The sequence below is a fragment of the Tiliqua scincoides genome, chromosome 2, assembly GCF_035046505.1.
Source record: "Tiliqua scincoides isolate rTilSci1 chromosome 2, rTilSci1.hap2, whole genome shotgun sequence".
Classification (NCBI taxonomy): Eukaryota; Metazoa; Chordata; class Lepidosauria; order Squamata; family Scincidae; genus Tiliqua; species Tiliqua scincoides.
In genome coordinates, this window is record NC_089822.1 from 265015321 (window position 1) to 265031730 (window position 16410).

General features: G+C 47.5%; 1 protein-coding gene across 1 annotated transcript in view; it reads right to left on the reverse strand.

Moving 5' to 3' along the window:
- The window catches only part of LOC136640310 (zinc finger protein 850-like), a 196950-nt gene that overhangs the window by 166938 nt on the left and 13602 nt on the right, over positions 1 to 16410 (reverse strand). Inside the window, exons 3-6 of the mRNA XM_066615337.1 lie at positions 16212 to 16360; positions 12921 to 13010; positions 7627 to 7684; positions 4188 to 4320 (exon numbers count right to left, since the gene is read on the reverse strand). The gene's annotated coding sequence lies outside the window, so the exon portion shown is untranslated. The remainder of the gene's footprint in view (positions 1 to 4187; positions 4321 to 7626; positions 7685 to 12920; positions 13011 to 16211; positions 16361 to 16410) is intronic.

Genomic DNA, 16410 nt, shown 5'->3' on the forward strand with positions numbered 1-16410 from the left:
TGGCCCCTTCTGGTCCTCTCTGTTTCAGCTTTTAAATTGCCCATGTCTAAACCCACACCACAGGAACTGAGAGCAGACCCATAGCTTAGCATGCAATGGGGAGGTGCTGCAGTTGGTCTTCTCAGCCACCTCCCCTTTCCCTCCACTGGCTGGGCTTCCAATCTGGGCATCTCCACAAGGCGGGGGGGGGGGTGTCTCCTTTCTACCCACCTCTGCCCTGGGACACCCCCTGCGCCACAACTGCATTTGGACTCAGCAGAGGGGCTGAGGTGGTGAGTCCATGTCTGCTGAGTCCACATGTTTGCTGGGGTGGAGGTTTTTACCAAAAAGGGCTGTTATGTTTTAAGGGGAATTATTATATTACCCTTTTGGAAACTTCAGGATTGCAGGCTAGATAACAAGAAAGTGTAATACAGAGAAAATCCCTTGTTTAGCTTAAAGAGGAGACTGGGAGAAAGATAACTTTCAATCAAAGATTATATTTTTATTACAAAAGCACACAGATAAACATAATGCATATTTTGTGGTACTAGTCCTTATATATATTGTACCTAGCTTTCATGGTGGTTGCGTGTGAAGGGTATTCAGTGCATCCGAGAAGATTAGGAAAAGAGAAGGATATTAGGGAAGGATTTTAGGGGTCCCTGGTCTGCATAACCCAGTTGCTGACTAAAGATGGGGGAGAGAAGGGGAAAGAAAGGGAGGTGAGAGGGTTAAAGGTTCCAGAGGCAGATATAGTTACCTGTCCTGAGGAGCAGATGGATTGGGGGGGGGGAGTCCTGGAGGGAGGACCTGCCTTGGAAGGGCAGCCAGAGAGAGAGCGAGCACATGGCAGCCTTCTCTTTTTAAGGGTTTTTGCTGACCCTGGGTGACCCGGATGTGTCCTAAAGCTGATCTGGATGCGCATGCTCACCACACACAGTGGGAAAGGTGGAGCAAGCAAGAGAAACTGGTGAACAGGAAGTCAGCTTATCTGCCAAGGCTGACCTGGGGGGGGGGTAGCTTGCTTTCTGTCCCTCCTGCTGAGAATTTGGAGTCAGGATGCACACAATAGCAGTGATTTAGTTAACAATCAACGATTTAGGTGGAGGTTAGGTAATACAATGGTTTAGTCTTTGCTGCTAGAGTCTTTGTCCTCTAAGGTGTTTGCATATTCAGTGATTGACTTAAACAATGATCTACTCTTCCAGACTTTTTAATGTATAATCACAGGGAAGTGCAAGTTGTGCAGATACCACTGCCTCAACGGCCCCTCCTGACTGAGGAGTTAAGTCAGATAGAGGTTAAAAGAGAAGATGTTTCAGACCTCATTGATAAATTAAAGATCAATAAGTCACCGGGCCCTGATGGCATACACCCAAGAGTTATTAAGGAATTGAAGAATGAAGTTGCAGACCTCTTGACTAAGGTATGCAACTTGTCCCTCAAAACGGCCACGGTGCCAGAAGATTGGAGGATAGCAAATGTCACGCCTATTTTTAAAAAGGGAAAGAGGGGGGACCCGGAAAACTATAGGCCGGTCAGCCTAACATCCATACCGGGTAAGATGGTGGAATGCCTCATCAAAGATAGGGTCTCAAAACACATAGACGAACAGGCCTTGCTGAGGGAGAGTCAGCATGGCTTCTGTAAGGGTAAGTCTTGCCTCACGAACCTTATAGAATTCTTTGAAAAGGTCAACAGGCAAGTGGATGTGGGAGAACCTGTGGACATTATATATCTGGACTTTCAGAAGGCGTTTGACACGGTCCCTCACCAAAGGCTACTGAAAAAACTCCACAGTCAGGGAATTAGAGGACAGGTCCTCTCGTGGATTGAGAACTGGTTGGAGGCCAGGAAGCAGAGAGTGGGTGTCAATGGGCAATTTTCACAATGGAGAGAGGTGAAAAGCGGTGTGCCCCAAGGATCTGTCCTGGGACCGGTGCTTTTCAACCTCTTCATAAATGACCTGGAGACAGGGTTGAGCAGTGAAGTGGCTAAGTTTGCAGACGACACCAAACTTTTCCGAGTGGTGAAGACCAGAAGTGATTGTGAGGAGCTCCAGAAAGATCTCTCCAGACTGGCAGAATGGGCAGCAAAATGGCAGATGCGCTTCAATGTCAGTAAGTGTAAAGTCATGCACATTGGGGCAAAAAATCAAAAGTTTAGATATAGGCTGATGGGTTCTGAGCTGTATGTGACAGATCAGGAGAGAGATCTTGGGGTGGTGGTGGACAGGTCGATCATTAGGAAAGGTATTGAGAACAAAAGAGTTAGTATTATAATGCCGTTGTACAAATCTATGGTAAGGCCACACCTGAAGTATTGTGTCCAGTTCTGGTCGCCGCATCTCAAAAAAGATATAGTGGAAATGGAAAAGGTGCAAAAGAGAGCGACTAAGATGATTACGGGGCTGGGGCACCTTCCTTATGAGGAACGGCTACGGCGTTCGGGCCTCTTCAGCCTAGAAAAGAGACGCCTGAGGGGGGACATGATTGAGACATACAAAATTATGCAGGGGATGGACAGAGTGGATAGGGAGATGCTCTTTACACTCTCACATAATACCAGAACCAGGGGACATCCACTAAAATTGAGTGTTGGGCGGGTTAGGACAGACAAAAGAAAATATTTCTTTACTCAGCGTGTGGTCAGTCTGTGGAACTCCTTGCCACAGGATGTGGTGCTGACGTCTAGCCTAGACGCCTTTAAAAGGGGATTGGACACGTTTCTGGAGGAAAAATCCATTATGGGGTACAAGCCATGATGTGTATGCGCATAAGAACATAAGAACATAAGAACAGCCCCACTGGATCAGGCCCTAGGCCCATCTAGTCCAGCTTCCTGTATCTCACAGCGGCCCACCAAATGCCCCAGGGAGCACACCAGATAACAAGAGACCTGCATCCTGGTGCTCTCCCCTACATCTCGCATTCTGACTTAACCCATTCCTAAAATCAGGAGGTTGCGCATACACATCATGGCAACTTCATTCTTCAATTCCTTAATAACCCTTGGGTGTATGCCATCAGGGCCCGGTGACTTATTGATCTTTAATTTATCAATGAGGTCTGAAACATCTTCTCTTTTAACCTCTATCTGACTTAACTCCTCGGTTAGGAGGGGCCGTTCGGGCAGCGGTATCTGCCCGAGGTCTTCTGCCGTGAAGACAGATGCAAAGAACTCATTTAATTTCTCTGCCATCTCTAAGTCTCCTTTTATCTCCCCTTTCCCTCCCTCACCATCCAGAGGGCCAACTGCTTCTCTGGCGGGTTTCCTGCTTCTAACATATTTGAAGAAGCTTTTATTATTCCCCTTAATGTTGCTGGCCATGCGTTCCTCATAGTCTCGCTTGGCCTCCCCTATCACCTTCTTACATTTCTTTTGCCACAGTTTATGTTCCTTTTTATTCTCTTCATTAGGGCAAGACTTCCATTTACGGAAGGAAGCTTCCTTGCCCTTCACAGCCTCTCTAACTTGGCTGGTTAGCCATGCGGGCACTCTCCTGGATTTAGTGGAACCTAACCTCCTAAGGAGCGCAACCTCCTGATTTTAGAAATGGGTTATGTCAGAATGCCAGATGCAAGGGAGGGCACCAGGATGAGGTCTCTTGTTATCTGGTGTGCTCCCTGGGGCATTTGGTGGGCTGCTGTGAGATACAGGAAGCTTGACTAGATGGGCCTATGGCCTGATGCAGTGGGGCTGTTCTTATGTTCTTAACTACAATTCCCAGGATGCCTTGCAGGTCTCTTGTTATCTGGTGTGCTTCCTGGGGCATTTGGTGGGCTGCTGTGAGATACAGGAAGCTGGACTAGATGGGCCTATGGCCTGATCCAGTGGGGCTGTTCTTATGTTCTTAACTACAATTCCCAGGATGCCTTGCAGGTCTCTTGTTATCTGGTGTGCTTCTTGGGGCATTTGGTGGGCTGCTGTGAGATACAGGAAGCTGGACTAGATGGGCCTATGGCCTGATCCAGTGGGGCTGTTCTTATGTTCTTATGTGCAGCCATGATCTTGTGGCTTGACCTGATTGTGAGAAGTTTAAATGTGTTGAGGTTTTGCCTGCATTATATTTTAACCAGACATAAAATCACAACTTGAAAGGAAAAAGGGGATTTTCACATAACAGAGGAGGCAAAGGAAGGGGCTTCCCTACTCACTCACATCCCCTCCCCTTTTTGCTCTTCTAGGAATCCAGAGTAGCTTACACCACAGAGTAAGGCTTAGATTTTTGCAGAGGATCCCAAGTGAGGAGGCACATCACCTCTGGGCATCCCCTCCTCCTCTTCCCAGGGAGCTGCTGAAAGGATCCTTTTCAGCTGCAAACTTCAGCAAAGAGACCTGCAATGATTCAAACAATAAACAGTATCAAAGATCCGGCATGCATGAAAAACACAACAAGAGTTCAAAAGCACCCATCGACACAGTTTCAGGAACAGTTTGGGGCTCCAGAACCTGCTCTCCAGGGTCCCCTCCACACCCCACAGTTTTCTGCAGGGGTTTCACTGCTGAAGGGCCCCTGCTGGTCCTCCCTGTTCCACTGTCCCTGCCAAAACCCCCACCAGAAAATCAAGCCTTCCCAGAGCAGACCCAAAGTTTAGGATGCAAGCGGGGGGGGGGGGGGGACGTCGACGACTGTCGCAACTCCTCTTCTCAGCCCCCCCTTTCCCTTCACCAGCTGGGCTTTGAGCTTGGCTGCCTCTGCCCCCTGGGGGCTCCTCTCCCACCCCTCTTGATTCCTTTCTGCCACTGCAGCCCTGGGACCCTCCTCTTTGCAGCATGACTCAGACACTTGAGCAGAGGAAGCAAAGGAAGGGGCAGAGCCGGAAGCCCACCCCCTTCTGCTCCTCTGGGAAGAGGAAGGTCTCTTTGCAGGTCGTCAAAGTCTGGACCCCCCAACTCCCAGGTGGGGCAGGAGGTGCATCTCCTCCAGCTGGGCATCCCCTTCTCCGCCCCCATTCCCCCAATGCAAGCTGATCATCTCCTCTCCCCCACCCAGGCTGCAGTTGGCTCTTCCAGGGTCTCCTTCCCCAGCATGATGTCCTGTCCCTGAGTCCAGGAGGCTGGAAAGTCTTTGCAGGGGCTCTTCAGCAGCATTCCAGTGAGCCCGGTGCATGCTGGTATTGAAGTCCTTCCCCTCCTCCTTTCCAAGATACAGAGCATCCTGGGAGTTGTAGTTTTACCTTTTGGCTTGTCCCTGTGCTGAAAGACTCTTCAGCTGCCCTGCTGCTTTGGGAAAATCTGGTATATTCTGATGCACTCAGTGGAACCAGATCCAAAGGGGGGTTAAAACTCCTGGTGCATTTAGCAGTTGTGCAGCCAAGAGAATTAGAAAAGGTATTGAGAACAAAAGAGTTAGTATTATAATGCTGTTGTACAAATCGATGGTAAGGCCACACCTGGAGTATTGCGTCCAGTTGTGGTCGCTGCATCTCAAAAACAATATAGTGGAAATGGAAAAGGTGCAAAAGAGAGTGACTAAGATGATTCCTGGGCTGGGGCACCTTCCTTATGAGGAAGACAAAAGAAAATATTTCTTTACTCAGCATGTGGTCAATCTGTGGAACTCCTTGCCACTGGATGTGGTGATGGCATCTGGCCTGGATGCCTTTAAAATGGAATTGGACAAGTTTCTGGAGGAAAATATCCGTTACGGGGTACAAGCCATGATGTGTATGCGCAACCTCCTGTTTTTAGGAACGGGTTATGTCAGAATGCCAGATGCAAGGGAGGGCACCAGGATGAGGTCTCTTGTTATCTGGTGTGCTTCCTGGGGCATTTGGTGGACCGCTGCGAGATACAGGAAGCTGGACTAGATGGGCCTATGGCCTGATCCAGTGGGGCTGTTCTTATGTTCTTAATTTTTTGCATGCCAGGAGTAGAAAAGCTGTACCTGCCTGAATTCCCCCTTTTACAACAGCCTGGCCCTCATTTGCAGCCAGAGTTCAGGAGTGTAAGAAAATAAGAGAGCCCTACTGGATCAGGCCCAAGGACCATCTAGTCCAGCTTCCTGCATCTCACAGTGGCCCACCAGATGGGCCCACCAGGTCACAAGAGAGCTGCATCCTGGTCAGGGGCAGACTCGGAGGGGGGACCATGGATGTGTTCCCCCCCCTAAACTTCATGCAGCAGCTGAAGTTTTCCAGCTGCCACGCACAGTTTCCTGTGTGGGGCTTTGCTGGCCACCCCCTGCTTCTCTGCAGGGACTTTCCCTCTTCAGCCTGGCACCCCCATTCAGCCCCATACAAATGGGGGGTGTCACTGTTTGTCTTTCCTGCCCTCTACCCTTCCCTACCTGGGCTCTGAGCCTCTCTGTCTGCCCACCTGGGGACTCCTCTCCCCCTCCCTTTTCTTCTTCCCCCCTCTTCAGCCTGGGACCCCCATTCACCCCCATGCGAATGGGGGGTGTTGCTGTTTGTCTTCCCAGCCCCCTGACCTTCTCTGGCTGGGCTCTGAGCCTATCTGTCTCCCCCACCTGGGGGCTTATCCTCCTCCCCTCCCTCTTCTCTAGCACCCACTTCAGCCTGGGACCCCCATTCAGCCCCATGCAATTGAAGGGTGTTGCTGTTTGTCTTTCTAGCCCCCTGCGCTTCCCTGACTGGACTCTGAGCCCATCTGTCTGCCCCACCTGGGGGCTCCTCTCCCCCTCCCTCTTCATCTCCACTCTCTTCAGCCTGGGAACCCATTCAGCCCCATGCAAATAGGGGTGTTGCTGTTTTTCTAGCCCCCTACCCTTCCCTGGCTGGTCTCTGAGCCTCTCTGTCTGCCCTACCTGGGGGCTCCTCTTCCCCTTCCTCTTCTCTTCCACCCTCTTCAGCATGGGACCCCCATTCAGTCCCATGCAATTGAGGGGGGTTGCTGTTTGTCCTCTCAGCCCCCTGCCCTTCTCTGCCTGGGCTTTGAGCCAGTGCCTTTCTATGGGCTTCTCTCCCCCCCTTCCCTTCCTTTCCACCCACTGCAGCCCTAAGACTCTGCTTTACCCCCCCAAACAGGGACTCACCAGAGAAGGCAGATGGGGGGGGGGGGAGAGAGAAGGAAGTAGCTTCCCACTCAGCCTCCCTCCTGCCCTCCCCCCATTTGCCCCTCTAGGAATCTGGAGCTGCTTAACTTAAACCTGCCAGAGCCATAAGTAAGTGTCAAGTCCTGCACATTGGGGCAAAGTATCCAAACTGCACATAGAGGCTTTGGATTCAGAGCTGTCTGTGACAGGAAGTTGAGGGTTCTGCCAGGTGTGCAGAAAGAAAGAAACCAAAATACCAGCGATGGGTTTTAAAAATCTTACATTGCAATACAAGGACGCAAGTCGGCGGGTGCTTAAAAAGCTTGTGTGCCAAGCATCTCTTTCCACAGCTTTTGATACATTCCAAAGGTCCACGCAGTACATTCTTGTTTGTACATAGTTGCTGATTACCAGTAAGATATCAGCAACTATTTTACTTCCTTCCAGGGGGCGGGATTATAGGATGTCTCTTGTCTTTTCCTTGGTAGACTAAGAATATCTCCATATCTCTGTGGTCCTTCTGAGGCCTCCCAGGAAGGATACCTAAAATCAGTCAATGCCCCCACTGAACTGTCTGATGGGCTAAGCATGTTCCTTCTTTTCTTGCCACACAAAGCTCTTCCCTACATTTTCCACTGTCTACTCACTGTGTGTTGGCTCTTGAGGCAGCAGGAGTCATTCCTTAATTTACTTATTGATCCTTCTCTGCAAGACAAAGGAGGAACAAGAGATTATCCTGCTTCCCAGCCCTTTGCCCTTTTGGTAGTTCCAGCACATACTCAAGTTCATGAAGGGGTCTCTAGAATGTCTCATGACAGAATGCATTTCATTCGGTTTGTTTTATAATATGCTCTCACTTCAAGATCAGGAGAGCAATCTTAGGGTGGAGGAGGACAGGTTGATGAGAGTGTCAAACCAATGTGCGGAGGCAGTGAAGAAGGCCAATTCTATGCTTGGGATCATTAGAAAAGGTATTGAGAGTAAAACGGCTAATATTGTAATGCTATTGTACAAATTGATGGTAAGGCCACACCTGGAGTATTGTGTCCAGTTCTGGTCGCTGTGAGGGAAGGCCCTGGAAGTTACAAGTTGTATGTAGCCATTATGCTGAACCAAAATATTTTAGATGCAAATACATCTCACAAAGAAGACTCATGAGAGAGAGCATTTGGGATATCAGAATTTATATGAATCAAATGTTATGTTATGTTAGAGAGAAATATGTATGTTAGCATGTTCACAAGCACAGTTGCCAAGAAGAGTTTAGATCCATTTTACCCAGAAGCCTTAGAGGAAGGACTACAAGCTGGGAGTCCTCAAGGGAAAGTCTGTTAGGAAGGAAACAAGGATACTTCCTAATTGCTCTTTTATCAGAACAAAAATTAAAGGAGAAGAATAATAAGTAGAGGAAATGGGTAAATAAGTTAGTAAATAAGTTTGGAAATAGAGAATAGGTAAAATCAAATGAACTCTGTGTCACCCTTCAGAGTCAGAGCTAGCCTAACACAGAGAGGTCCCAGATAGATAAACAGAGGTAGTTAATTGCTTAAGCAATAAACCAATTTGACACAATCAAGATAACAGCAATTAGTTGTCAAGCTAACTAGTAAAATTTATAGATTCAAGCTGAAGCTTCAAAGAATCCCCTTGACTAACTGCTTGCTGCTGGAATCCCCCCCCTTCATCTGCAATCCCAAGACAGCATTGAGCAGAGAAAGGAAAAACACACAGAAGAGCATATTGGATTATTTTAAAAGCCAAAAGACATTGTTAAACCAGGATAAAGTTTAAAATAATGTATTTACAGAGAAACAGTGTAACATCTAAGAGTTAGGCTGCAGAAGAAAAGCTTACATTTAGACAAGAGGGAGCCTTCTATGATCTCTAAGACAGAAGCAAGATTATGAACCCTAATGGGGCTGATGAGGGTTAACTGATGAAGTTGTAAACAGAAGCAAACTGCCAGCAGAAGTGTTTTGTTTGGGTAAAAGTTGTAAAAGAATTAGTAGGAGAGATTAGAGGTCAACAGAAGCCACATGAAGTCCACAAGTGAAAATGCAGCTTCTGAACAGTTTGATTCAGACGCTCAAGTACCAAATAGGGACTTTAAAAGCTGTTCTAAAGTCATTTAAAAGGAGAGTAGCACATAGAATGTTACAAAATTTATTGTTAGTAAACTCAGAAGTTAGCAAGTATATTCTTTGCTGAATATTAGTTAAATTAATAAGGGAAAACCAAAGTTAAAAAGATTTAAGTCTGCCTTAGAGTGAGACTTGCAAAATTAGATGCTGTACAGCTAATGTGGAATATGGAATGTGAAATTCTTATCTAAGCAGGAATAATTCAAATTTGACAACTAACTAAAATGCCCAGACTTTCCTAGGCGCCAGAATAGATAGTGAATTTAAGAATATTTCTAGTAATGAGAATAATTAATCTTGGTAGGCACAGACTCATTAACAGGGAGTCTGTTCAAACTCAAAGTTGACAGAACAGATATGAACTACATATCAAAGTTGGCAGAATCCGATAAGAGAGAGGCCTCTAGCTAGAGATTTCTCTTGAAAATGCAACTTATATCAGAGAAGAGAGATTTTATGGAAATCAGAAATTTCTATAATAACTTCTTGTAGGAAAAAGTTACAAAATAATTAAAATTAGATTAGAAGAGAGGATAAAATACTGAATAAAATAAGTATAAACACGGATTTAAATAAATGAATTATAACTAGATTAGTGTAATTAGGAAAATTAAGATAGAGGCACACTGCCCCCTTTTGAAATAGTATTGACATTACAGAAAGGGGAGGAGTTCTCCAAAATGGTGAATACAGTAACCTGAGATATTTAATGTATGCTCCAGATATGGCAATAGCCAATGAAAATCCCCATATCTGACATCATAGGCTCTAACAAATGTGATTGGAGTTTTCTCGAGACAAAGAACCTACAGGTATAAATGGTCACACCCAGAAGGGAATGTTGCTTTTTTCTCTGGGACACTGAGAGACCACAGCTCTCTGTGTTCCGCATTTTGAACCACCGAGAAAAGCCCATTGCTGGCAATGAATAAAGACTTGGAAATCACCACAATTTCAGTCTGCTGAGTTTGTTTTGAACCCTAAAGACACCGTGCAACAGCCGCATCTCAAAAAAGACATAGTGGAAATGGAAAAGGTGCAAAAGAGAGCGACTAAGACGATTACGGGGCTGGGGCATCTTCCTTATGAGGAAAGGCTATGGCGTTTGGGCCTCTTCAGCCTAGAAAAGAGACACCTGAGGAGGGACATGATTGAGACATACAAAATTATGCCTGGGAAGGATAAAGTGGATAGGGAGATGCTCTTTACACTCTCACACAACACCAGAACCAGGGGACATCCGCTAAAATTGAGTGTTGGGAGAGTTAGAACAGACAAAATAAAATATTTCTTTATTCAGTGTGTGGTCGGTCTGTGGAACTCCGTGTCGCAGGAGGTAGTGATAGCATCTGGCCTAGATGCCTTTAAGAGGAGATTGGACAAGTTTGTGGAGGGAAGGTCCATCATGAGTTACAAGTCATGATAGGTATATGTGCAAGTTCCTGTTTTTCGAGGTAGGCTACCTCAGAGTGCCAGATGCAGGAGAGAGCCCCAGGAGGCAGCTTGTGACTCATTGTCTTGGGTGCTCCCTGAGGCATTTGTTGGGCTGCTGTGAGATACAGGAAGCTTTGACCTGATACAGGAACTACACGAGCCTTTGACCTGATCCAGGAGGACTCTGCTCATGTTCTTATGATCCCCGCATCTCATAAAGGACATACTGGAACTGGAAAAGGTGCAGAAGTGAGTGACCAAAATGATATTTGTTTATAAATATATAATGTCATGTACTAAGTCTGATACACATTTACTCCAAACTAAATGGAATTCTGATTTGGAATGTCCTATTCTGGGTGAGCAATGGGATGTGGTTCTTAAGAATATACAGGCAATATCTAGAGATCTTAAATTACGCCTAATACAGCAAAAAATAGTCTTTAGAATATATTGGACACCACAGAGGCTATTCCTTAAAGGGCTTATCAATGAATCTAGATGTTGGAGATGCTCGAGTTTGAATGCTACACTTACACATGTTGTGGCCATGTCCTGTTGTTGTAAACTTTTGGAAAGAAATAATTAATACTATAAAGACAGTGCTACAGCAGCCTTTAAATTTTACAGATATGTATGTAATTCTTAATTATCTACCCGTTATCTGGAGACTCACACCCGGACAATTGAAATAGACTCTCTGTGCCCTCACGGTAGCAAAAAGACTTCCATTACTTCATTGGAAGGAGAGATGCCCACCTACATCTGCCCAATGGACGAACAATATTTTGCATTTATCAGTATTTGAGCGAATGGCATATCGGCGTCAACTGCGTAGGGATTTCTTTGAGGATCTCTGGAGGCCACTCGTTGATATAATAACATAAACCGCATAAAGTGTTCGTATGTAGATCAAGTATATGTATAAATATTCCCCCCCCCCTTTTTTTAAGTAACTCATAAGCATGTGTTGATGTATCGATTTCAAGGAGCAGCCATGAGAGATGGCCTCCTGCTTGATTCTCTCAGGCCTCACAGTAGCTTCTCTCAGATTCAACAGTACAGTGGTTCTCACACATTTACCATTGGGACCCACTTTTTAGAATGAGAATCTCTCAGGACCCACTGAAAGTGATGTCCTGACCGGAAGAGACATCATCAAGCAGGAATATTTTTAACTATCCTAGGCTGCAATCCTACCACACTTACCCAGGAGTAAGTCCCATTGACTATCATTGTTAAAAGAATATACATAATAGTTTGTTAAAAGTACAGGTCTGTAACATTTCCCTAAATGCAGTCACATACCGGGGGGCATCAAGTCTAATATATGAAAAATAAAATATTGAAACGAATGGGGACCCACCTGAAATTGGCTCACAACCCACCTAGTGGGTACTGACCCACAGTTTGAGAAACACTGGTCCAGTAGAATGTACAATAGCGGTCTTTAAAATTTTCTGTGCCACAACCCAAAACAAAAAAGTATGGGACAGGCGACCCCAGCACATCATGGAAGGTTGTCAGTGACAAACGTCTGTGTTGCTGGGCTATCACACCTGCCACAGTTCTGTGCAAGGCAGTACCACTGTAGGACCCAAGCCAGGCGTCTCCAGGTGGAGAGGAATGTGGAGGGTCAGAGTCTTAAAGCACAGTCTTATCTTGCGCTGGAATAGGCAAGCCAGGAGGCTTGCGCTGTATCCAGCACATGATAGGGCTGCAAAGTGGCTCAGCCGAAGGTAAGGGGAAGCTCTTCCCCTTAACCCTGGGTAAACCACTGCAGCCCCTATGGGTCTCCTAGGACCCGGAGAGTGGAGCAGCTTCAAGTTGCTCCGTTCTCCCCAGGAACGGAGGTTGGGATCCAGCATAACTGCGGGGTTCCAGCCCCGCCTCCCACTCCCCACTTGCCTGCCCCCAGGGCCGCTCACCCTCCCCCTGCCCTGGAACGCCTCCCTCCCGCCTCTTCCCTGCCCACCCCAGAGCCTTGCATCAGCAGAGCTCAGCCGATGCAAAGCTCAGTCCCTCCATTGGTGTGGAGGCTGAAGTGAGCCTCCGCGGTCTGTGTGCTTTATGGCACATTTGCGACCCTCCTGGGCTGGTGCAGGAGACTTGTGCCAGCCCAAGGGTGACTCAGGATTGTGTCCTTAGTAACTCAGATCACACTGGCACTTTCAGTCTACAGTTCACCCAAGTTGAGTGATAAGATCAGAATGGCAGAGGTGTAATTTGCTGACTTGCGCTAATCATAACCTGCATCAACATACCTCACAGGGAGGGGGGAGATTATGGTGAAGGCTCCCCATTCAGCCAATATCCTCTAAGTAGAAGCTTCTGCTGTGTTTTCAATACTACATAAACCAAATTACCTGCCAATTTCTCTTCATCCTGGAAGTCCTGGAAAAATGCACCCTCCCTGTCTTCCAGCTGGGAAACAAAGGCAAGTTTGGGAAATTCCCCTGAGAAGGAAACAAGGAGATGAGTTGCTTCGGTCTACATATCAAGGCTTTCCCAAGAGACCTCATCCTATTCTGACCCCCATCTGCGATGACCATGATAAAGACTCTGGCTAGGCCTGACTCCACCTTGCAGGCCAGAAGCCATTTTGAAGCTGCTCTCCAGGTGAGCGTCCAGGTGAGCATTAGGAACAAGGAAGTCCAGGAGCTTCCGTTTATCATTTTGGTATTGAATGCGAATGTATTTATTCTCTGAAATAACAAAATGCCTTTCTATAATGTGTAACTGTTGTGGTTTTTGCTCTATGTTCTCACCCGCCCCACCCCCCACATCTCACTGGCTTAACAACTCCCAGTGAGTCAGTGATGTCTCTTCCCCAGGGTCCAGTGTACTCCTCCATTTCAAGGATCAAAGCACTGTGTGAGATTGCAGGGAACATTTCATAGGGCAAGAAAGCCTCAAGGGAAGTACACGTTCCTGCATTCCCCATGTTACTGGCTCAACACCCCAGCCAGCTGGGTGTGTGGTTTCTCAGGGCCAACTTGCCCTATGGTGGATGCTACCACCCCTCTTAACAGCCAGTCCTCCAGCTCAAGGGAAGCTGAAGTCCTAAGGGCTAACTCCCCAGCCTCTGCAATCCCTGTGTCCCCCAAACAGCAAGCCCTAAGGTTCTGGTTTCCTTTGGTTGCTTGACTGAGCAGCCCAGGCCAGATTTCAATGAATCGGTTCCTTTGGTTCTCACACATGTACAGGCCTGTGTGATTTCTTTAAAGAACAGAAATTTGGTTACATGTTACTGATGGCCTATTTTATTGCATTCACACAAAATAGTAAAACAAGAACGCTAAGCTCCTGACTTCTCCCTAACATTCACCTGGACTTACTAATCTCCTCTGGAAGATACGAACTGATGTCCACAATGGAATGACGAGGCGCAGACCTCTCCCACCCTTGCAGCTGTTTTTGTCACACTTTGAAGGTGACTATTGTTCAAAAAGAGACACAGACCAGCTGAAGCTTCTGGAAGATGACCTCACTGCCTGATGCTATGCCGGGCAATCCCGCTCATCCCCTCCCAACTGGAGAATCATAACTGCACCTTGTTGCTTTAAGGCAGTGGTTCCCATCCCATGGTCCACAGACCACAGGTGATCCACGAGACCCTGAGAAGTGGTCCACCAGGTCTCAGAAGAGAAAGATGGCCTTCAATCACTTCCAGTTTCTCATTCAGCAGCTACTCCCCATGGACCACCAGAGAGGATGGAAAACAGACCGCCCACAGCCAGCGCCAGCACTTCCAGCATCTCACCAAGTGAGTGCCCACCCACTGACCGCCAGAGAGGGGAGAGAACAGACCGCCTGCCATTGGCACTGAAGTGTTGCTGCGACTGCTGGCAGTCTGCCATTTCTAGTAGGTCTGTGGGGGTGTGCTTGCTTGGTAAGAGGCTTCCACACAGACCAGCAGGAGGGTGGATATCTTGGTGCCAGCAGAGTTCCAAGCACAGCCGTTTGCCAGGAGGAACGAGAAGGTTGTCACTGTCTCATAACCAGCTACTTTCCCATAGCAGCTTCAAAATGGCTTCAGGTCTACAAGATGGATGCAGACCCACTCAGTGATTTTACCATGTTCGTCACAGTCACATTTCTTTTCTTCAGATCTTACATTTTCAGGCTTGTGTCTGAACTGAGGTCCAAATCCTGTCCAACTTCCCAGTGTTTCCCAGTGTTTCTGTAGCTGCAATGCAGTCTTGAGGAAAGGGAACAGACATTGCAGTGCACACTCCATTGATATGGCTGCATCAGTGCTGGAAAGTTGGATAGGACTGGGCCCTGAGCCATCCAAGTGCCTGAGAACTGCTCTCTCACTGAGTGCTGTGACCTGTGAGGTCACATAAGACCATATGGGCAACATGCATTTCTGATTCATTGGGGGTTATTAACAGCTGGCTTCTCTCCTCCCCCCACTGAAGAAGCCGCTCTAAAAAAAGTGCAAGCTGTATCAGGGGGTGAGGGAGTTGAACCAAGAGGCTTCAGAGGGGAGTTAAACCCATTACACTTCTGTCAGAAGCTATTTCGCTGATGCAAGCCTGAAGAGGATGCAGGTCTCTTGTTATCTGGTGTGCCCCCTGGGGCATTTGGTGGGCCGATGTGAGATACAGGAAGCTGGACTAGATGGGCCTATGGCCTGATCCAGTGGGGCTGTTCTTATGTTCCCCCCACATACTTTCTTTCTCTGTTAGAGCCCAATCCTATTCATGTCTACACAGAAGGAAGTTCCATTAGAGTCTATGGGGTTTACTCTCAGGAAGGTGTGGATTGCATGATAGTCTTGGGGTGCGATCCAAAGAAGGTAATGGGCTGGCACAATTCCCTTGCACTGGCACACCTGTGTCTCAAAAGTGCCGTAAAGTACTTTTGCGCCACTGCTCAAGGAAGGTGGCTGACGCAGGACCCGCTTACTCTGGGCAACAGGTGAGTCTGTGCCAGCCACATTAGGCCAATGCGGGGTTCGGGGGGGGGGGGCATGGGGAAGGTGGTTGTGAGATGCTTCAGGGTGGGGGGAGGGAAGGCGGTGGGTGGGCAACGATCTGCACCACTTTTTTAGGTGGTGAAAAGCCAAGTAGACACATTGGACCTCTGCGGCGTTACCCAGGGTAAGGGGAAGCAATTCCCCTTACCCTTGGAAGTTCTTTGTGCCATGATGTTCCCGTTTGCTCCATCCAGAAATGCTCAAATGGGGTGAGCCCTACACATCCTGATTCACTTTCTTTGCTTCTTCATTCTGCCACTTTCTCCCCATTTCTTCCCCTCTGTGCCTGTCTGGTCATCTCCCTCCCCACTTTTAAATCTCCTGGCTAAAAATGCTCCTTCAAAGCTTTCCTGGCCTTTCCAACCAAGACCTGCCTTCCCTATTCTCTTTTCTGTCTCCATTCAGTCCTCCTGCTGCTTGCTATCCTTCCACACAGCTGACTCCCAAAGATGGAGATTCAGCAGCATGCAAGCCAGGTGCTGTGGCCATTCCAGGTGAGGTCCTGTAATTAGGACCATCAGAGCTGATGTGGGGGGAAACCCTGAATTGCAGATGCAGGGGGTGGAAGCTGGTCAGATGCAGCAGAGATGTCTTGGCAGGGCTGTTTTCCAGAACAGACACATTGGTCCTAAGTGGAGTGAGACACCACCACCCTCCCTGCTGAGACACACACCTTGAAAGATCTCCCTGTTCTCCTCCGTTCCTTGTTGGGAAGAGATCTGCTCTCTAATGACCTCTGTGCTTCTTTTGGATCAGGAAGGAAGAATCCTTTGGAGCTTCAAATTCCACCTCTCTTTCTCATGATTTGTGTCCCAGCTGCGTCTGTTGAAACCAAGAGCAAAAAATGTACAGTGGTTAACACAATAAACAGT